This window comes from Ambystoma mexicanum, chromosome 8, assembly GCF_040938575.1.
Source record: "Ambystoma mexicanum isolate Mex_15411 chromosome 8, UKY_AmexF1_1, whole genome shotgun sequence".
NCBI classification, from domain to species: Eukaryota; Metazoa; Chordata; class Amphibia; order Caudata; family Ambystomatidae; genus Ambystoma; species Ambystoma mexicanum.
The window spans coordinates 1,607,116,378-1,607,139,443 of record NC_090929.1 but is presented as its reverse complement, the minus strand read 5'-3'; the positions used below and the strand labels follow the sequence as shown (position 1 = coordinate 1,607,139,443).

Sequence of the window (23,066 nt, the reverse complement as noted above, 5' to 3'; positions counted from 1 at the left end):
AGTCCATCTGAAAATGGCATTTTTTAAAATTCTGAGAGGCCTGGTCTTGATTGTTCCCTCAGGATGTTCCCTGGTTTTGATTGTAGTTGGAACCACTCTGGGATTTCTGTCCTCGTGAGCGACAAAAATTGCTGTTCGCCCTCTGGCCAGTCGGTTTATTTGTCAGTTGGCCCAATGACTTCAGTGTATCATATTCTTCTTTGGCAGTCTTTAAGGCTACCTCAACAGCTTTACCAAAGAGTACATTGGGCTCAACAGGCTTGCTTCTCTGGCTTGAAACCGAATTGGCGTAACCAAGCATGACGCTAAATAATGGTTCCCTCAGCTATGATTCTGTCGGCGTTGTCCGCGGCGTCATGATTGCTCTTTAACAAGCAGCTTGAAACTGCTCTGCCTTCTGCAGCCACCAGGGCTAGTTGAGTTTAGAGGGGTTCCGGGCCTGATGACAGTAAGGCTGAGACCTCATCCCATTTATGGCAGTTGTAACTAGCTAACAGAGTAGAGTTATTATCTATCCTGTTCTGGAATGCCGCGAAAGAGGCCACCTTCCTGCCCATTGTGTACAGCATTTTACTTTCCTTGTCTGGCAGAGCCTCAGAGGAGGCTAGGGGTGTACCAGATCTCTTCCTTGTTGTAGTAACAACGAGTGAGTCAGGCTTCAGCTGCCTCCTTATGTGTAGCGGGTCAGATGGGGCAGGTCTAAAGAGTTTCTCTATGTGGGGGTTCACCGCCCGCATCAGATTGGGAGTCTCCAGCGAGGGTTGTGTTTTTGCTGAACAGACTTGAGGAGGGGGATAAACTGCATAACAGAATTCTTATCCCCTAAAATGTCATCTACTAAATCTTTGTCCTGTTGATCTTCCTGCATTGGTATTTGGAAATGCTCAGCCGCCTTGACGAGCACTTCATTTAGCAGAGGCTGATTGTCTATGGGTGAGTCTATAACTGGGAGTCCTGACCAACAGATGAGTCTATGGCATACATGGGTCACCCTCATCACCCTCAATATCCCAGTAATAAGGGCCTGCGGCCACTTGAATAGAGAGGTCCTCATAATCAGTGTCCGGGTCATATAGGTTAATGACTGCATTTTGCACTGGATCATCGGGGAGAGACCTTTTAGCAGGGGGTTGAACAGGGATCTGAGACCCAGCGGGCGCTGTTGTGGGGGGGTGGAGTGAAAGCTAGCAAATTAAGCAGGGTATTTCTCATAAAGATTTGCCATGAAGGACATCCTCCTCATGACCCTATCAATATCTTCAGCTGACCATTGGGAAGAGCTATGAATGACCATTGGTTGAGAAGGGAGCCCCAAATCTTCAGGAGTGGGTGGGACTACAGTAGAAGGCTGAGCTTTTTTCTTTAAGGTTGACGATAGGGACTCCTGTTCCTGAAGTTCCTTACACTTGTGAAGGGACCTATCCTTCTGTTACTTTTCCCTATGAGGGGTCTTAGAAGACTTCTTCTTGGACTCCCTATCTTTAACCAGGCACTCTGGGACGTGTTTTTTTTACTAAATGGGCTAGTCCCGCCTGTATAGGGTTTTTACTGATTTCAACGAAGAACGTTGAATATCAGGTAAGGGCTGATCCGGAGTCTCGTCTACTGACGATCGACTGTCGGAAATGGTTTGGCTCACGACGTCAGTTCTGTCTTTTGATAGTCGGGGTCTGTCATGAGGCGATCTCGATCTGGAGTGCCCTGAGGACAGTGAATCCACGGACCTTTCCCTAGACGTTGTGCGATGACCCTTGTCCGACACACTTGTCGAGTCTCGGTGGTGGGTTGTGTGCTTAGAGGATGGGGTTGTGAGAGCGCATTTGCCGCCGGGTGTCGTCATCATAACAAGGCCGCTGGCCTGTCTGATGGGGTCGGGGGCCTGCACTTGGGAAACTGGAGTATCCCTGTTGCCTTTGCTGTCGGATACCAGTGCATTGCTGCCGTCGCTGAAGGTCCCTTCCACATCCATGGTGGCCTTGACCTGCATGGCATGGTGGGCCCAGCCTTTAGTTAAGCGGTCCTTTAGCGTCTTGGGTTTAAAGAGCTTAAACGAGCGACAGGTACCTTCAACGTGATCCCGAGGGAGACAAAGGTTGCACACGAGGTGTTTGTCAACCCACTGGAACTTTTTGTTACACTTAGGGCAAAGTTTAAAAGGGGTCCTATCCATAACGAAATGACATGCCAACTAGGCGAGTATAGTGTACGAAAAGGGGCAAATACATTCTAAAATGTCCTCCCCCCTGTCTCCCTACTGTGAGGACCGAAGCTCGGAGCAGCCTTCTAGGCCGGACAGATCCGTCGCCGGGAGTCTTCGACGGTCGTCTCTTCACCACTGTCGGAAGATCTCGATAGTGGTGTAATTGTGATATAAAGGATAGTAAATTAAACTATTGGTAATTAATATAAATCAATGGCGGTAAGCCGAAAGGTGAACTTCACGAAATAGCGTCCGTCTAGTATGGCGTAAAAAAACAATCTAGGGGACCTCGATGCGTGAAGGACCATGGAAACAGTGGACATCACACTAGGGATAGTATTACTGGCACGCCCTGTCGACGTCCCTTTTCGAATTTAGAAAACAACAACTGTAATACTCTGCAGCTTCGACTAGATGTCGGCCTATGCAGAGCAGGTGATCTAAGCAGATTCCACAAGCGTCAGAAATATATATAAAACACACACTGCAGTACGAGCTAAATGCCTGATAGGGTCTATATCTCTTACCTGATGCAATACCCAGTGCACAAAGCTGCAAAAAGAATGCTGTCTCCCCAGACACGTGCGGGACTGTTAGGAAAATGATCACCATGGAAACCTTTAGAGGAAAGTGATGTAGGGCTGAGTGTGGACAGAGGGGGAAAGAACAAGCTGCCTTGACTTTAGAAACTAGTTATGTACTAAAGCAGTGATTCAAGAGAGGTCAAAAAAGTGTCAGCCATTTTACACTGAAAAGTGTATCTTACTGAACAGAACGATTACTCCATATTTCTCAGGGCCAGAACCCACACCAAATCCCCCCCAAGCTTACACCAGCACCTACACCATAGGGAACAACCGACTTACACAAATAACCCTCCTTAAGCGTGCAGCCGCTAGAACCCCCAACATATATCAAAAGCAACGCTTGCAGACCTGGTCCATTCCCCATGCGAATGTCCTTCCAGCCAATACCTCAAATAATCAGGCTAGCATCACCGTACCACATAGCACAAAGGCACACCTCCCAAGCAGTACTAAACGCAGGGGACCGAAAACCTCCTCTCCCCCATCACACTGGATGAGAGCATCCCTCCTACAGCGGATCTCAGCCCCCTTTTCCTCTGGGGTGGACTCATTAATGCCAGATCCCACCCCACACATGCACTAGACATAAATGACTTAATCGCCACCAAGAAACTAGACCTACTGGCTATATCAGAAACCTGACTCCACCAAGCCTCAGGCCCAGCACTGTTCTTAGCCCTCCCAGAGGGATTCACCATTCTCAGGCGCGACAGATGTGACGCCAAAGGTGGAGGCGTAACCCTTATTTATAGAGACTCCCTTCAAATCAGACCCATTCCTAACTCTATGGAAGCCACCTGTGAACTCCTTTCAGCCAAACACACGTCGTCCCCCATGGACTCGGTCAGCAACCACATTATTTACAGGCAGCCAGGTCCGCCCACGACCTACGATGAAGAGATCACTCACCTGATCGGTAACAACATTAAATCCTCCTCCAGAATATTACTCCTAGGAGACCTCAATCTAGGGCTCAGCGACCCACTGGACAGAACAGCTATAGCAGTAGCTAATGCCCTCACAGACCTAGGCTTCATACACAAGTTCCAAATCCTACCCACATCAAAGGGAGATCCCTGGACTGGGTAGCGGACCGGAACAATCTAATCAACACCAAATCGAATGATCCCTGCCCTTGGCCGGACCACCACATCCTGTGCTTCACATTCCCCCTTCCGAAGCAACTACCATCGGCTACTCCAAGCCTACCTCCCTCGCTAGCCCGTGGCTCCAGGAACATTTCTAAAGACTCCATCGCCCCTCTCCTCTTACCGTTGGACAAGGAACATCTCAACTCATCTGACCCCAAAGTCCTAGCAGATCTCTACTCTACTTCGCTCACCAATGGAGTATACCTGGTGGCGCATCTTCTCTCCAGAAAGACCAAACTAACAAGCCACATTAAACTCTTGGTTTACCCCACACCTTGCAGCCCTGCGAGCCAAAAAAGACAGGCAGAAACCTTATGGAAGAAAGAGCCTACACACCTCACCAAATCTACCTTCACCACTTAGCTAACGAATACAAACATGCCATCACTGACGGTAAAGCAAGTCTACAACTCAAGGATAGCCAAGGCCAAGTCCAACTCGCAAGAGTTATTCAAAATTCTCAGAGAACTAGATACCCTGGCATCAACAACAATCACATTCACCAAGAACGAACCCTGTTGTATTAGCATTCAGAATACGATGCAAGCAGAAATAATCACCCTACAGCAGAAAATGACAAAGAAACTGTTGTGGCCACAGGCCCCAGAACACAAAAACCACACCATCTAGTGATGGGGGCAATAGGTCACTTGACTCACTTATGTCCCTTTGGGACCCATAAACACAGGGGCCCTGGCTGGACTCATATAGAGATGTGAGCAGGAACACTTTATTTCAGTGCAGGAGTGCTTTTACTTTATTTCTGTGCAGGAGTGCTTTTATTTTACTTCAGTGCTGGAGCTTTTATTTTACAAGAATTTCCAGGAGCTGAAAGCCTTTATTCCAGAGAACATCCTCATGTGTTGACTCATCAGGTGTGGCTCCCTAGGCCTGGTCTTCATGTGCTGACTCCTCGGGTGTGGCAGTGTGTGGCAGGCAGGCTGAACCTGGTGGGCATGGCTTCAGAAACTCAGCTATATAGGCTGCTGCATCCTTAAGGCCGGTGCTTCGCGTTACTGTGCACTCGTGTGCAACGTGACGCTTACCGCCACTTGGACCAGTCTACTTACCTTTGAAACCAGGCGTTCACCTGCATACTCACCTCCAGGAAACCGGTGCTTCATCGCTTCATCTGAAGACTTATCTCCTGACATCCAGTGATCTTGATCCCGATGCCGCAGCACCGTGCTCCGCATCCACGAACTCGGACCCTGTGAAGAAGAAGAAAGACAAGGTTAGAACATCAGTCCTAGGGACGCGTCTCATTTGAACCCCACGCACCCTCTAGTTAACAACTTACCGGCTATTGTACCGCTGCAGCGTCATTCCTCGTTCCTTCCGGCTGCCGCCTCGAGCTCCACAGCTTCTGCCGGGCCTGTAACATCACCTGCAAGGGAAGAAAGCAAAAGAGCAAACATCAAAAGCGGAACAGACAGCAATACAAAACAACAAACTTTACAATACAACAAAAACAGACGAGGAAAGACAAAGGCAAACAGGAACACTTACCTGAAGTTTAGTGGCTTAGTCGCAGCAGGAATGGACTACCATGTGCAAGGGACCAGTGAAGGAACTCGGTCCAGATCATACAATCGCCCCTGCCAGAAGCAGCAGGACATAGTGCTTGCCAAAACAAATCAACAGGAGCAGTTCCGAGCAGCATCACCTATTACCACCAGTCACCACATAAGCGCAGAGGGCGAAGTGGGACCTGAGCAACCTCACCCACGGGAGGGCTTGAACCGCGCCCCAACGCCTCCGCACAGAGAAGGTGAGCCATTATGGAAACTTCTGAAACGGACAAGTTGGCACGATTACTGGGAGAGTTACAGGCTGAAGGTCATGCCTCAAGACAGGAAACCAATGCCCTAAGTAGGGGTCTAATTGTGAACCGGGAGTAGACAGATGAACTAGCAAGGCAAATGCTCCAGGCACAGGCAGGCCAGGTCCCACTGCCGGGGTATGCTCCTCCTACTACGCCTCTACAACCCACGCCAGTACAGGTGGTTCTTCCAGGGCGGGTTCCCCTGGCCCCAGCAGAAAGCTTCACAGGCGATCCGAATAATTACGCCATCTTTATGAATCAATGTTGCCTACATTTCTTGTGCAGACCTGCAGCATTCCCCAGCGATCAAGTGAGAGTGGCATTTATACTCGCATATTTGGCAGGTAGTGCAGCGGACTGGTCAATAACCTTGCTTCGAGACTTCAGAGGTTTCCAGCGTGAAATGGAGAAACTATTTGCACGGCATACTCAAGGACGGGCTCTGGACAATGAACTGTTATCACTACGGCAGGGTAACCAAGACCTACTAACACATATCGCTTCCTTCAATCGTCTCATAGTACAAACTAACTGGCCAGAGGAGAAAAGAACTATGCTCTTTTACTGAGGCTTGTGTGGGGACCTTAAGGACGTATTAGCCCAAGTAGTAAATCCCCTGGAAAGATGTGCTCAATACATCGACCTGACAGTGCAGCTCGATCACAGATTGCAGGATCGGAATATGGATCGGGCCAAGGCTAAGGGGCGGTCAGTCTTTGTGCGACCCTGTGAGAATCAAACCGAATCCCACGATCAGTCCGAGCCAATGCAAATCGGAGGCTTGCGGAGCCCACTCACCAAAACAGAAAGGGAGAAAAGGAGAGAGCAGATGCTTTGTTTGTAATGTGGTAAGGCAGGTCACTATCTCCGAGAATGCCCGGTGAAACCATCCAGGAAAGCAGCTGGAGCAACTGAAAAGGGTGAAGAAGAAGAACAGGACGCGGGAAACTCCAACGCCCGGCAAGCGTAGGGGTCCACTTGTCGAGCGGTGAAAAGGAACCTATACAGACCTCACATCTAGTCATCTCTGTTCTCCTGGTAAACCACAAGCAACCATCAAAAATACATGCCTTGGAGGCATACATTGACTACGGGGTGGTGAGAAATTACACGGACCAAGATCTGGCTACCCGAATAGGCCTTCCTCTCCGACAGAAGCAGGTTTCGGAAAGCGTCACAGCAGTTGATGGATCTCAGCTATCATCTGGCCCAGTGACGCATTACAGCGAGAAGGTCACGCTTTTGTGTCAGGATGGACACCAAGATGACATCACCTTCGATCTCATCGGTGCTCCTCAGTTCCAGATGATATTGGGAATGCCCTGGCTGGAGACTCACAATCCCAGGATTGACTGGCATAAACGAGTTCTGACCTTTCCCCAAGACTGTGCCGACACCTGTTATAGTAAGGGATTCTCATTAAAAGGTCTTACCAACCCAGGTTCGTCAAAGAAAGAAACCATACTGGGTCTCACCAGTTCACTACCATCTGAAGACCTGGATTACAAAGATGTCTTTCAAAAAGAGCAAGCAAACACCCTACCTCCGCACAGACCGTATGAATGCCAAATTGATCTGGTACCTGGAGCTCAAGTTCCCTGCAGCCGGATTTACGCCCTAACAGAACAGGAAACAAGGGGGTATCTGTACTTCTGTTCTCTATATGGTAGAGGAGAGGCACAGAGGACTCCAGCCAAGATTCTCTATAAGGTAGCAATGGACAAGCAATCATGGCCTAACTTCTCAGGAGGTGATGCAGGTTGGTTTGTAAGTACAGTGTAGTCCCCAGGCCCCCACAAAGGAATGTCCATACACTGTATTAGTTAAAACACAGTCTTTATATAATTAAGTTCAAGGTTATGTACACAATCACAATAACTCCCTTTGTGCTCAGTGAATGTACAATGGCAAATATATACAGTTCTAAGTGGTACCACAATTATTATTAGATTCCTTTAAAGTACATCAACTGTACTCTGGTTAAATGTCACACAAATAAATGAATAGAGGTAACCAACAATAGACCTAAGAGGAAAGCAATTGGTTAAAACAATTGGCAGAGTACTGGCCCCTTTACCTAGATACAGTTCTGTGTGGAGATCCCCCCCCACCTGGGCAACCTGTAAAGTAAAGATATATCAAAAGCCCAGTCCATATATTGTTCTAGAAGTCTTATTTCCTTCTAAAATAGTTCTACAACCCCAATGTCCCTGGAATAGCAGAGTTCGTCGTTGGATCCTTCTTGAGCGGCTCCCTTTAAGGCAGGAGTTATGGATCGTCGAGATCCCACGGAAAAAAGGGTTGAACGACGATGGTGAGGTGGCAGTTTCAGTCCTAGCGGTGCTCGTTGATGACGGAGCGCTGGTGTCCTGCAAGGAAGAAGCATGCGGGGCACCTCAGTGACGATAGTTCAGGACCGCAAAGAGATTGTGAAGAACTGTGGCCCAGCAAGGGCATCGAGTCATCCGGCGTCTCTACGGTCGTCAGGTGGCGGGAAACCCACCGGCGGATGCTCCTCGGTGCGTCAGCGGCCTCGACTTTCTCTGGCAGGACAAAGCAGTCGACGGTGCAGGCATGAGCGTCCTTGGATCAAATGTTACTTAGGCAAAGGGAGCACGGCGGCTCTGGTTGGCAACGGCGATCATCGACGATGATGGACAACAGTGTCCAGGCGCTTCTCCTTATGATTCTGCGGTGGGCCCAGTCTCCGGTCGGCAGCCTGTCGTAGGTCTGTCTACCAGGGAGCTTTGGCAAAGATCAGCTGGTGCACGATGGTCCCTCGTAGCTCGGGAGGAGGATGCCTTACCAGGTCCTCTCTGGGTCAGCCCTTGGAGACACCTCAGCTTTCAGATTGATGCAGTAGAGCAGCATCAAGACTTCTCTTCCAGCAGGGCTTCAAGGTTAAGTTTCAGTTTAAACTCCAGTTTCTCTTCAGCTTCTGAACACTTTCCAGTGGTGAGAGGTCCCCAGATATACTATTCTGTCTCTCATCCACACTCCTGGGTCACACTCAGCAGCCAATCTTACAGAAGGGTCTTCATGCAGTCACAGTCAGTCAGCCAATCAGGCATACAGTGCATTCAGACCATTCTCCTTCCTCTCAGACACTCACAACAGGAATGTGTATTGGGACAAGTACCCAGCCATTCAACACTACACACTGCATTCATACCAGTTTCTGGCAGGGTTGTCTCAGTCATTGTGGCAAACACCAGAAACCAGACATCCACAACAAGAAGTGCATATTGGTCACACACTCCATTCACCCAGGTCCCACTCACAGGGTGTACCCACACCATACAGTCACTGGGAAGGCTCCAGCCAGTCTGGCCTGGACTTCACAACAACACCATATATGGAACTTCCATCCCACAGCCAGTCGGGGGGAAGGGACAGAGTCAGGGCTTCCCAGGACTTTGGGAAAACAAGGTAACAGGCAATAGAAAGCAAGAGGCCACAGGGGCCATCTTGTTGCCTATCAGGAATCAACTGATTCCAATGGCAGGACCTGGTTATCCCAAAATGGAGGATACTCAGAGCACCTGTCAAATTCAGCATGGAGCTGCCACTAGCCCATACCCTGCTCTGTGGGCCACACACAGGTGCCCAAAAACCTAGGGGCACAGGGTTGCACCCCCACCGATGGGTGCCATAAGGGTCTGTACACCAAACCAAAAACAGGAAGAGCTGCACTGCCAGGAGTCCCATATGGACTCCTGGGCAAAAACAATACAGAACACAAATGAAAAATAACTACAGGACAAGGATAGGGAGGCTGTGTCCCTCCAATGCATTTCCAGCATCACACTTGCATTGACTAGAGAGCACTTAACCAGATCACGGTTAAAAAACGGTACCCATTACCGCTTATCCTCGAGCTCTTGGATCAAGTCAAAAACGCTCAGATATATATATAAAACAAGATTTACGAGGGGCCTACCATCTAGTAAGAGTCAAAAAAGGAGAAGCGTGGAAGACGGCCTTTCGTACGAAATATGTCCTTTATGAATATCAGGTTATGCCCTTTGGACTATGTAATGCCCCAGCGGTGTTCCAATTTTTCATGAATGACGTGCTCCGCAAACTGTTGGACATCTGCGCTCTTGTCTATAATTATGACATTCTTATCTATTCGACCATCAAGGAGGACCATGTCAACCATGTCCGGGCAGTTTTGGAGAAACTGCGGCAACACCAGCTACATGCCAAATTGGAGAAATTGTTCTTTCATGTGGCAGAGGTAGAATTCCTCGGCTTTATTCTCACACCACGGGGCGTACGCGTGGACACACACAAGGTATGTGCTATCCTTAACTGGCCTTCACCGACATCCATAATGGGAGTACAGAGTGTACTCGGGTTCGCCAACTTTTATCACTGGTTCATTCCCGGGTTCTCCCAGATCGTCCACCCAATCACCTCTTTACTACGGAAAAATAAACCATTTAATTGGTTCGCAGAGGCAGAGAAAGCCTTACAGGAGCTAAAACAAGCATTTACCACAGCAGCAATTCTACAGCATCCTCGACCAGAGTTGCCATACGTGGTCGAAACTGATACTTCCAACATAGCAATGGGAGCAGTCCTGTCACAACGAGACCCCGAAACAGGTTAGTTGCATCCCGTGGCATTCTGGTCTCGCAAGTTTTCAGCCCCTGAATTGAATTATGCAATCACTGATAAAGACCTCCTAGCAATTAAGGCAGCGTTCAAAGCCTGGAGACATTGGGCCTCATTATGAGTGTGGCGTAAAGGCAACAACAGCTCCAGTAGTGCTACCGGTGCCGTTGTTACCTCTCCACCACACTACGAGTTCTGCTCGCCGGTGCCGGACTGCACGCCTGGTCTGACCAGGCATGCATACCGGCACCCACGAGCAGAACTCATGATTGCACCAGCACTGTTATAAACGGTGCCGGTGCAACCATGCTCCCGACCCCCATTCTGCCCAGTGGGGCAGAATGGGGATTGGGAGGCCGGCCATAACGGCACCCGCGAATGGGCAATTTCCGGGTCCGCCAAACTCGGCATGACCTGGTTACGGCCCATTCGCAGGTGCCAGAAAAAAAAACAACTCCAGCAGCAGCCGTGCCCTTAATAAGGGCGCGGCTACGGCCACAGTTATAGTGAGGGCCATTATCTTCTTGGAGCTAGACATACAGTCACCGTCGTCACGGATCATCGCAATCTACAATATCTGAAGACCGCTAAAGCGCAATCATCACGCCAAATCCACTGGGCTCTCGTCTTTGCGGAATACGACTTCGTCATCACCTATAGACCCGGAGTACGTAATGGAAAAGCGGACGCCCTGTCTCGCATGAGTGAGGGAGAAAAGGCATTCACCACACCAGACCCCGTGGCCATCTTCCCGGAAGGATGAATACAAGGCATGATTGCCACAACCACCACTCTAGAAAACTTAAAATCTGACCTGCAACACTTGATGAGTCCACCAGCGCAACAGGAATGGCTAGGGAAGGGAGACCGGTATACGATCGTGAACAACCTACCATACTACCAAGGACAATTCTACATCCCGGATAAGAAATTACAGAATCAAATCATTGCAAACTATCATGATTCATTAGTAGAAGGGCATCTGGGAATAGCCAAAACCCTAGCTAAAATAAAGAAAAATTACTGGTGGCCAACTTGGCGAAAGGCCATTTTCCAGTTCATAGCAACCTGCGGCACCTGTCCACAACACAAGTCCCAAAAACAAAGCCCTGCAGGTCTGCTACATCCTTTAGAAGTACCCCCAGCACCATGGCATACGCTATCAAAGGATTTTATTACAGACCTTCCCTCCTGTAATGGATACAATACCATCTTAGTCGTCGTAGATCTGTTTTCCAAAATGGCCCACTTTATTCCCCTGAAAGGTCTCGCAACTGCTTCTACTTTGGCTACGGTGTTTTTGGAACAGATTGTCCGGCTACAGGGGTTCCCATTAATATTGATATCAGACCGAGGAACTCAGTCTCAGCATTCTGGAAAAGGTGTTGTAAAATTGCCAAAATCGACCTCTGGTTATCTACAAGCCATCATCCCCAAACCGACGGCCAGACCGAATGGATTAACCAGACCCTCAAGCAATACATAAGGTGTATGCTGCAACAAACCGAGGATACCTTGAAGGACATACTTTGGTTAGCAGAATATGCATATAACAACTCCATTCACACCAGTACAGTACAAAGCCCATTCTACATAGTGTACGGTCGACATCCATGGACATCTGTTTTCGACCCACTCGAATCCTTAGAAATGCCTGCTGTAACGACCTTAAACAAAACCATCACCCAGGTTCTTAAGGAAGCAGCAGAGCATCTTGTCAGAGCCAAAGAGAAACAGAAGCAGTTTGCGGATCGACACCGAAGGGAAGCTCCCGACTACCAAGTCGGAGACATGGTTTGGTTAGCATCCAAAAACATCCCCCTGAAAGGACGAAGGGCGTTCTGTCCCAGATATCTGGGACCTTACACTATGAAGGCTGTGATCAACCCTGCGGCCATGAAATTAGAATTACCGACCCACATGCGGATCCACCCGGTGTTTCATGTCTCCCTCCTAAAACCACCGGATCCCGAAATAGTTGAAGGTGAACCAGAATATGAAGTTAAAAGGATCCTACACTCTAAGATGGTCCGGTCCAAGTTATACTACCTGGAAAGGTTATGGACAACAAGATCGGACCTGGGAACCCAGTGAGCATGTCCACGTTCCACGATTAATCAGGCAGTTCCACCACAATAACCCCACTAAACCAGGGCCAGGGGGGAAACCACCCATGAGAGAGGCCTTGAGGGGGAGTGCTGTCATGGCCACAGGCCCCAGAACACAAACACCACACCATCTATGTAGTGATGGGGGCAATGGGTCACTTGACTCACTTATGTCCCTTTGGGACCTATATCCACAGGGGCCCTGGCTGTACTCAGTCCTGGCACCTTTGGCGCCAGGCTCATATAGAGATGTGAGCAGGAACACTTTATTTTATTTATAGTGCTTATTTATAGTGCTTTTACTTTATTTCAGTGCAGTAGTGCTTTTATTTTACAAGAACTTTTCAGGAGCTGAAAGACTTTATTCCAGAGAACATCCTCATGTGCTGACTCATCGGGTGTGGCTCCCTAGGCCTGGTCTTCATGTGCTGACTCATTGGGTGTAGCAGGGTGTGGTAGGCAGGCTGAACCTGGTGGACGTTGCTTCCGAAGCTCAGCTATATAAGCTGCTCCAACCTTAAGGCCGGTGCTTCGCGTTACTGTGCACTTGCGTTCAACGTGATGCTCAACGCCGCTTGGACCACTTTACTTACGTTTGAAACCAGGCGTTCTCCTGCATACTCACCTCCATGAAACTGGTGCTTCGTCACTTCATTTGCAGACTCATCTCCTGACATCCAGTGATCTTGATCCTGACGCCGGAGCACCGTGCTCCGCATCAACAAACTCGGGACCCTGTGAAGAAGAAGAAAAACAAGGTTAGAACATCTGTCCGAGGGCCGCGCCGCATTTGAACCCTGCACGCCCACTAGTTAACAATTTACCTGCTAACGTACCACTGCAGCTTCGTTCCTCATTCCCTCGGGCTGCCGCTTCTAGCTCCGCAGCTTCTGCCGGGCCTGCACCATCACCTGCAAGGGAAGAAAGCCAAAGAGCAAAATCAAAAGCGTAACGGACTGCAATACAAGACAACAAACTTTACAATATAACAAAAACAGATGAGGAAACACAAAGGCAACCAGGAACACTTACCTGAAGTATAGTGGCTTAGTCGCAGCAGGACTGGACTACCACGTGCAAGGGACCAGTGAAGGAACTCAGCCAGATCATACAAGTGCCCCTGCCAGAAGCAGCAGGACGGAGTGCTCGCCAAAACTAATCAACAGGAGCAGTTCCGAGCAGCATAACCTATTACCACCAGTCACTACATAAGCGCAGAGGGTGAAGTCGGACCCAAGTGACCTCACCCCCAGGAGGACTGCAACCATTCCCCAACGGCGCCGTAGAGACCAGGTGAGCGTGACAGAAACATGCAGTAGTTAACCCCTCTAACTTACTGGAAACTCAAGGATAATTCATGCAACCCCAGCCTTTAACTTCAGAGAAATATCAGAATTAGAAACAGCTAATATTTTCAAAATTCTAACACCATTCAGATGTAAAGGGGACATATGCCGAGCCACACTAATAGAGTGCGTGGAAACAGTTGTCCTTATTATAACCAGATTCATCAATGCATCCCTTTCTTCCAATCAGGTCCCAGCCGGTCTAAAAGAAGCATGGGTACTGTCTTTACTAAAAAAAAACATCCCAAGACCCACTTGTTCCTGACAACTACAGGCCGATCACCAGAGTACCGTTCCTCTTAAAGATTCTTGATAGAGCAGCATATCTCCAAATACAGTCCTATCTAGAAACCAATCACATGCTAGGGACGCGTAAATCTGGCTTTCACCCTGGCCATGGGACACAATCAGTGCTCCTAGATCTAAAAATCCAACTTGATGCATTAAAAATGAGGGCAGACCTGCACTCCCCCTCCTCTTGGGCCTTTCAGCTGCTTTCGACCTGGTAGACCGTAACACATTATGCCACCACCTCACAACCTCAGCAAACTTCTCCCACAAAGCCACCTCATGGATAGCCTCATTCTTAGATAACAGGTCCATGAGAGTGTTTTCTGACACTGCCAGTGCACCACCTATACCCATACCCTGTGGCATCCCCCAATGCTCCTGTATCTCCCCATCACTCTACAATATCTTCACCAGACCATTATTCGACCTCCTAGATACAATAGGCACCGCCTACACCAATTACCCCGATGACACTCAAATTCTCCTCCCACTGACCGGATCCTTCCTGGAAGACTTCCGTACCATCAACAAAGTGTACTCCACCATCCAGACCTGGATGGCTTCGAATCACCTATGCGTGACCGACGATAAGAATGAGATTCTACTGGTGGAATCTCCTGCTATTTTTTTATTTTTTATTGTTTGTGGTTTTACAACCTTTACAAATTCTATAATTACAATTTACATAGAAAACATTCTTAAAAGACAATAAAAAATGTGTATCACTAGGACCTCAACAATTCACATACAATATACATTTAACACAATATAATCCACCTATCTCTCCCAAGTAAGTAACAACATTAAATTTCATCACATGTGCCGTCTTTCATTACAGAACTAAAAAACCATATATATCATTTCAAACACTCAATTCTCTTAAAACAATGAAAACCAAGGACAAACAAGCAGCTAAATCAGTGTACCTCCTCCCCGGCACTGAAAAACAATTCTTCTAATGTTTTCAGGCCAACACACAAGGTGCCCTCATGATCTAGATTTCCAGACCTTAATCAGAAGTTCAGCTGATAGCCTCTACCAGCTCACAGTCCTCATCTACACAAATTATCTGCTTTTTCAGATAATTTCTCTTCAATAATTAACAAAAAATGTGTTAAACTAAGAATAAGAGTTTCACTCCTTCCCCACATACATCTTTGCCAAAGTGTTTTCCTACTCATATTAGATTCTGTGTAGAGATGGGCGCCAAGGAGATGTTTCCGATCTGCTTCAAAATACATGCAATACACCGTCAGATGTTTCAAAGTTTCAATCGTCATGGGCGTATTGCAGAATCTACATAATCCTCTGTTTAAATTATTTTTATACTGATGCCAGAACATAATCTACTCATTCGCGAGTACCTGATTCAAGCGAAATCTTAAGTAAATTTTCCTCGCATAATTACATGGGAAGATAATCTGGTATTTTGGGCGAAAACCCCACTGTCGCGTAAATTTGGCATACTCATAGAAGGATTGATATTTATTAATCTTTTCGATTAACAAACACCAATGGTACCTACAATATTTAGTTTTACATGACGGTAAACCTACTACCAGGTCCTCATGGCTAATCATAGCACTAGATAACAGTTCTTCCATCTTATTCTTACATTTCAGGATGGACGGAGGATGTCCTTTCCCTATCCTAATCGCAAATTCTTTGTATAGTGAATTCTTGGGGGGAGCTAACATTTTCCGATAATTAGTGAGCAATCGCCAGTGCCATTTGACCGATAATGGTAGTACACCCAACTCATGGCAAACAATGACATTCGGCGTTGAAAGAGCCAAGCCCAAAACACTTTTCAGCATTTTACCCTGTATCACGTCTAAAATACCATCAATTTCATAAAGACATAAGTCCAGGGCATATAGCAGAATTGGTTCGATTTTTTGCAAATAAAATGTTAACATCGGAACCATTGAAAATTTCCCAAGTCGGTGGTATATCAGTTTCATCTGTACAGTAAGAGATTTCGCTTTGTTATTCAAGATCGTCTTCCAACCATCAAGAGAATAGGTACTTGCTAAATGATAGCCTAAATAACGCATGGCGGGAGACCTCGGAATCGAGATACCATTAATACACCATGTAAATTTAGTAGATCTTTTCCGTCCTTCAACAAATGTAATAATGAAGGATTTTTCAGGATTAATCTGTAGATTGTGATTACAGGCAAATGTGTAAAATAAACACAACTTCGTCTGTAGCCCAAAAGGGGTCCTATCAAAGAACAGTAAATCATCGGCGAAACTTAGCCAATTCAGTACAATTGATCCCAATTTCACTGGGAAGATCGACGCCTCCTTCCACTGATAATCCAAATCCAATAGATATAGATTAAACAGGACTGTAGCAAGGTTACAGCCCTGTTTTAATCCAATTTCAGTTGGAATGGAGTCAGTAAGCGCACCTGCTTTAGTAAGACGGATGCGATAAGTTGTGTGTTTGTGCAGGGCAGCAATGATTGAAACAAGCTGAACCGAAAAGCCATATTTGATCAGTTTTTTCCAAAGTAGTTCTCTAATTACTGAATCAAAAGCAGCAGTAAGATCCAAGGCTGCCATGTAGACAGGCCCGGCATTTCGTGATTTGGTCTGCTGGTAGACATGGGCAATAATAGTTGCATTAAGTTGACAACCCATGTACCGACGGAAGCCAATCTGAAATTTAGACAGTAGATTAGAGTTAATGATGTGCTGATGGATAAATTGTAATAAAAGACTAGTAAAAATCTTAGCCGAAGCATCCATCAATGCTATCGGCCTAAAGTTCGCTGGTTCATTCATTGGCCCCTTTTATAGATTGGGATAATAGTTGCCGAGCACCAGTAATCAATAACAGGACCATGAGAGTCTTCTCCACCACTGCGGCAGCAGACTCCATCCCCATCACATGTGGTGTGCCCCAGGGATCTTGTGTTTCTCCTACACTCTATAACATCTTCACTAAGCCCCTTTTCGATGATCTGGACCTTCTTGGTATCACCTACACTAATTATGCAGATGATACTCGAATTCTCCTACCACTTACCAGTGATTACAACAAGGATTTGGCCTTGGTGAACAGAGTGTATCTCATCATCCAGGCATGGATGGCCACTCACGGACTATGCCTGAATGATGACAAAACTGAAATCATCATCCTAGGCACACCTCCCACCCTCAAAAAACTGGGCCCCAACTACTCCTCTTTTAATATTGACAACAACCAAATTACAACCGCCCATGCGGTAAAAACTCTGGGTTTCTACCTGGACTCCACCTTCTCTTTCAACAAGCAGGTCAATGCGATGGCTTCTGCAACTGCCTACACCTGTAAATTGATAAGAGCAGGCAAACCCTTCCTATCAAACAATAGCTGCATCACACTCGCGAGAGCGCTCGTGTTATCAAAGCTGGACTACTGCAATTCGCTCTATTTTGGGGCTAATAAGGAAGTTATCAAAAGAATTCAAATTTTGCAGAACAACGCGCTTAGAGCAGCACTTAGTATTCCCAGGCGAGCCCACATCACTGAATTCAGACGAGCCAATAACTGGCTCTCTTCTCAGGAGAAAATCCAACTAAAAGTCACCTCTTTGGTCCACAAATGCCTTAACAACGCTGCACCGCAGTACCTATCTGCGAGATTCACGAGATTAAAACCAACAAGACTCACCAGATCTGCTAACTCCAACAACATATCTATACCTAGAGTTAAATTGACTAAAGTCGGCGGCTGCAGCTTTCAGGTGAAAGCAGCTCAACTCTGGAACTCCCTACCATCCACCTTGAAGACTGACCAACCTTACCTCACTTTCTGACACAACCTCATAATGTGGATCAAAAATGCAGACACACAATAGATCATCCACTGCCTGGACTTAATCAATCCATAGGAGTCTCTGATTAGGACTGTAAATACATGCTCCCTCATTTTCGCCTGCTGTATATTCCTGTATATTGTGTTGTATATTATTACTTTATATGTTTCTTGTTGCTCTATTTGCCATGTGATCTTGTAACTAAGCTTTAAGTTGTCTTATAAAATGCGCCGGTTACCACTGGGTCTGGTGCGCAATATAAGTAATAAAAACAAACAAACAAACAAACCAGGAGCTAGGAATGTGCCCCAGATAATAAACAGCATCAAATTTGATTTTGAAAATCCCCGCCCATAGTTCTGGATTGAGCTTAATAAGACATGGCGGAATTCCGTCAGGCCCCGAAGCCCTTGAGCCTTTAGATTTCATGATGGCCATATATATGTCCTCGATAGTCCACGGACATCCACTACTGGTGGGACTAAATAAAGTCATGTCTTCAGACACACAAAAACCAAGTGGCTTGGCAAACTTTGCTTTAATATGACTAACCCAAGAAACCGCAGAGATAGCCGATTCTTCAATCATCTCTGCGTTTCCAAGCAAGATACGAATCGTAGCCCACACCTGTCTAGAGTTTTTCGTGAGTAGGAGAGCAATGAAGTTCTGATTATCGGTATTAAATAGCTCATGCTTCAACATTTTTATTTGTTTTTTATAAGTCCTAATAATAAGGGCCTTTGTCTCATCAAACTGTATATCAGCTAGATGTCGAGCGCTCAGTTGCCTGATAAGTTGGCGTTTCTCTTTCCATAGATCAACCACTTTTTGATTGTACTGATGACGATGCGTGGTCGACCGACTAGAGTCAATGCATATCTTCATAAGTGACATATGTACAGCGATTCCTATCGAGTTCTGAAACTTTGCCACCACCCAAGATACTCCTGTTAACGACTTACTCAACATAAGTAGGGGGTCCTCTTAAATGTATGTGCTAACTTGCTTACACCTTTTGGAGGTCCACTTGACCGATAATCGCACTCAATCAAATTCAATAGCAGATAAACTCGTGGCAGCATCGAAGCTAGTCATTTTCAATCTAAGGTTAGTATTCAATGCAAAATGGTCTCCCCTAAATAAGTTACCAATCAGAATTGGATCAATAAGATGTAACCATCCTGTAGATACAAAGATATAATCAATCAATGAAGAGCACAGACCTCTTGACCATGGTTACTGATTGGTTCCTATATCAAAGGGACCATTTGGATATCCCAAGACGTAAAATACTCCAACCACTTTATACCATTCGCATATGATTTTTTTTTTGTGTCAAAGTTACATTGTTTGCCAGCCTTGTCTGCAGCTACACAAGTAGCATTAAAATCTCCCCCAATGATTACATTCAAACTTACTTTATTCATAATAGCCTGTTCAAAGATAAAATTCAAACGATTGGTTATCGTTTCAAAAGAAGTTCTAACATCATTCCAATAGAAGTTAACTACAATAAAGTCCTGGGATTGTGACTCTTTACATGAGATTTCAACCACCAACAAAGCCTCATCAGCCCACAACACAGAGGATTTCACTTTCAAATGTTTATCAATTAAGATAGCAAGGCCTCCAGCCGGACGGCCTAGTGTCCCTCTAACTGCAGGCTGATAAGAATCAAACCCCTCCAAGACTAAGTCACCCGTAATCATAGTTTCTTGGATCAAACATATCTCTGGGCGAGAATCGCTATCAAGTGAAGCTTTCCATGACCTCAAGTTGGAACTCCCACATGAGTTCCATGACAATAAGGTCAAACCAAGTTTTTCCTCCTATTTTTTGCCCATAGTGGTTGTGGTTTGGGGAGAATTAGAAGACCCCATGCCCATCATACCTGAGAATGAAGCAGCAAAGTAGATATATTGTTTCAATACTTCTTCATTAATCAACGGTAGAGATCCTGCTAAGGTTGCATTCTGTAGTGGCTCTGGAAGGGTTGCAATAAAGATTTCAGCACATTCATCGGAATTAAATAGACAGGGAAATAGGCCCAATAGTTCTAAATCATCACGCTGTGCCCAAATTAATCTTGCAATAATATGAGAATGGTAGCCACAAATCATCCGAGTTGGATTATTATGAGACAGCCGAACCCAGTCAATATCATCGCTTCTTATGGTGCGTAAGGCTGGGATCGCCTGAAAGGCTTTCAACATGGCAGAATGATTTAGGCTCATTTTTGCGCTGGTTGGTTGCTTAGTTTCCCAGCCCATAATAGATGGCATATCTGCGGTTAAAAACATTGCCTCAGTATTGGATCCAGTTTCATAGATATTGGGGTGTGATTCATGTTCCTCAATCTGCGCTTCTGAATTAGATCTATCTCTGATCCTGGTTATATTGTTCTTACAAGGTAACAAACCACGACCTTCAATTTTTGCACCATGGTCAATGGTCGCATTAGGAGCGAGTTCCTTCACCCGTGTATTGGATAACACCTCCTGGGAGGATGCCTTATTAGGTGATTCACCCTCCTGCCTAGTATGTATATTTGAGATCGTCTCAGTAAATTTGGCTGGTATCGGTTTGTTCACCAATGTTTTTTTCAAAGATTTACAGGGCCCTACCTCTTTAATTTTCTTAGAAGCCTTCTTCATATAGAGGGCCGGAAAAAAATTTACCAGATCAGTTTGCTTTTGTTTGACCACACTGCAAACATCCGCCTGCGCGGCTACTCCAATCCCATTTCCAGTCTTTTTAATCACCGGCAATTTTCGCTTATCACCCGGGCTCTGAGTGCCTTCAATATTCAGTAAAGCCCTAGATTCTTGGTTGAGTTGCAGGAGATCAATCTTCTCCACTTCAAGCGAGGGATCCTTTAAATCAACCTTTAGGGAATCTAGTATAGCCTTAGATGGATTTTGTTTGTTCTCCAGCTTTACATTTTTGGCTTGTTTGATCTTACGTTTGGTAGCTCTCAGCAGAAGTCTTTTCTGCTTCCTTAATAATACCGGTTCGTGAACTTGATCCTTTACCATGATTTCCTTCTCTGAATCAGCGTGGTGATGAACTTTCTGTGCATCATCTTCTAAATCTTCGAAATCAATTAGGTTGATCAAGGCCGAAGGACTATCGGGTGAATCATCTATATTTTAACTAGGCAGCGACGGTAGTGGATCAACCCTCTCATCGGTAGTATGGGACTGAGCCACCGTTAGTTGTTCAATTGGATTGATCTAAGCTATAGTTAAGAGTATCTGTTGGATGGCTACTGCGTTTGCCGCTACCAACTCAGTCAACTGATTTGGAAGTGTATATTCCCAGTCTGTTTTTCTAAAGTCCGATACCGTAACTGCAGCAAGGGAGGGCGTTGGATTTGTCCCCATTCTTGAATCAGCTGGGGTTTGAGAGGCTTTAGTAACTGCAGCAGAGGTAGTCATTGCATTTAGCCCCATTCTTAAATCAGCTGGGGTTTGAGAGGCTTTAGTATACATTTGGATGCGTTCCCTTTGTTTCCCCTTTGAAAGGGCCGCCACAGCATCGCAAGTAAATAAGAGCCCTCGATTCTGTTAACTTTAGTTAGTAGCTCAGTTGTCATACCATTCGAGTACATAAGTTGCGCATGAGTATGGTCATGTCCTTTGTCAAGTAGGTTAAGTATTCTAGACAGAACCGGAAACAACTCCAATGTCTGAGGACTCCATTAAATTGCGTTCTGCTTCAAATTCAAGTTGAGATAGACTCGTTTTTGGGTCATCAGGGAGGAGCGGCATCAGTGGAATAGACCCAACTGCCACTTCAGCTAAATCACCAGTGTTTTCTATTTCCAAAGGCGAGCTAGTCTCTTGATTTTTCAACCCCTTATTAGTCTCATTATTTACCGAATGATCATAGAAAAAAGCATGTACCTGGGCTTGCGTCACAAGCACATATCCCGAATCAGTGTGCACATGCACATGTTCCATGCAATATTTGTTAGCTTTGACCGGGGTAGAGGGCCCCCTGGAGAAGCGCATTCTCTTATCCAGAAGTGCCTCAATGGCCGGGGCAATAATGGTTACATCAGAAAATCTGGGTTTAGTTGTCCTAATGCCCATTGTGGCTAGTAATTCTTCATTTGGCGGGATCACCAGGCCCCCACACATAGCCCCATTCTCCTGATCTTGATTCATCTCTTTAAACTTATAGGTCTCTGGTATCAGTAAGGAGTTGGTGTAAGAAATCGTTTGCAAAGGCCCCAATTCATTGTTACGCACCTTTAGTTGGTCCCCCACACTTTGCAATGCATGACCGCTCACATCACCCTGCAATACAGCACACACAGACGTTCCCACCTCGTTGGAACAGTTAATTTCCCTATTAACTACTGTAGGGATATCTGCCATGACCAAGTGGTTTCCAAATGAATCATTCATTACTCGTATTATCACGAATCTTCCGCCCACTGCGGAGCCCGTTAACCATGGTAAATACCTCTGCTTAAATGATGGAATAAGACCAAAGCCTGCAGCCTGCGCCCCGCGCACCGTTAACAGTCAACAGTACTTCTCGTACTTCACACGGTGCGCGCGCAGGTGCGCAGGCTGCTGGCCTTTAGTAGAAACAGATGAGGGCGTCCAAAAACAAGGGGGCGGGACCCAGGAAGGAAGCCTTAAACCAAAAAAGAAAGAGAGAAGTTCAATATGTATCAGGGCTTCCCAACGTACAAGCTGGCCACACACGCTCGTTTCAAAAGTCACCTTTGTTTATGTCCAGGAAGCCAGGCAACAATGGTGTTACTCGCAACGACGTCCTCCAGGCGTCGTCCCAGCGCATATTCAACTGCGCTCAGCTGCAAATGCGGAACACTGCCAAACTCGCAAAACCAAGTCCACAGTTGATACTAATGGCAGCACGACGAGACAGTCAACAGTACTTCTCGTACTTCACACGAGGAACCCGGGGCCGCAAGGTGCGTTCGAAGTGTCGATGATCAATGTGTCCTGCAATTCACACTAATTCTCGCAGCTAGCTGCGTTCTTCATCGACACGTGAGCCGAGTGATCCACCGCCAAGAGTCACAGGCAACTCTTTGTTTGGTTCCAGACGTCGGCCCGAACCTGCCGGCGCAGAAGAGGCCGGGGGGTAGGC

The 23,066-nt window shown here is 46.4% G+C and overlaps 1 protein-coding gene and 1 non-coding gene across 6 annotated transcripts in view; both read right to left on the bottom strand.

Moving 5' to 3' along the window:
• The window catches only part of LOC138473240 (caspase-7-like), an 865,808-nt gene that overhangs the window by 126,280 nt on the left and 716,462 nt on the right, over positions 1-23,066 (bottom strand). The gene's annotated exons all lie outside the window — the stretch shown is intronic.
• LOC138474873 (5.8S ribosomal RNA) lies at positions 22,843-22,995 on the bottom strand. Its single transcript, XR_011269102.1, has one exon. It is a non-coding gene; the product is annotated as a 5.8S ribosomal RNA (ribosomal RNA).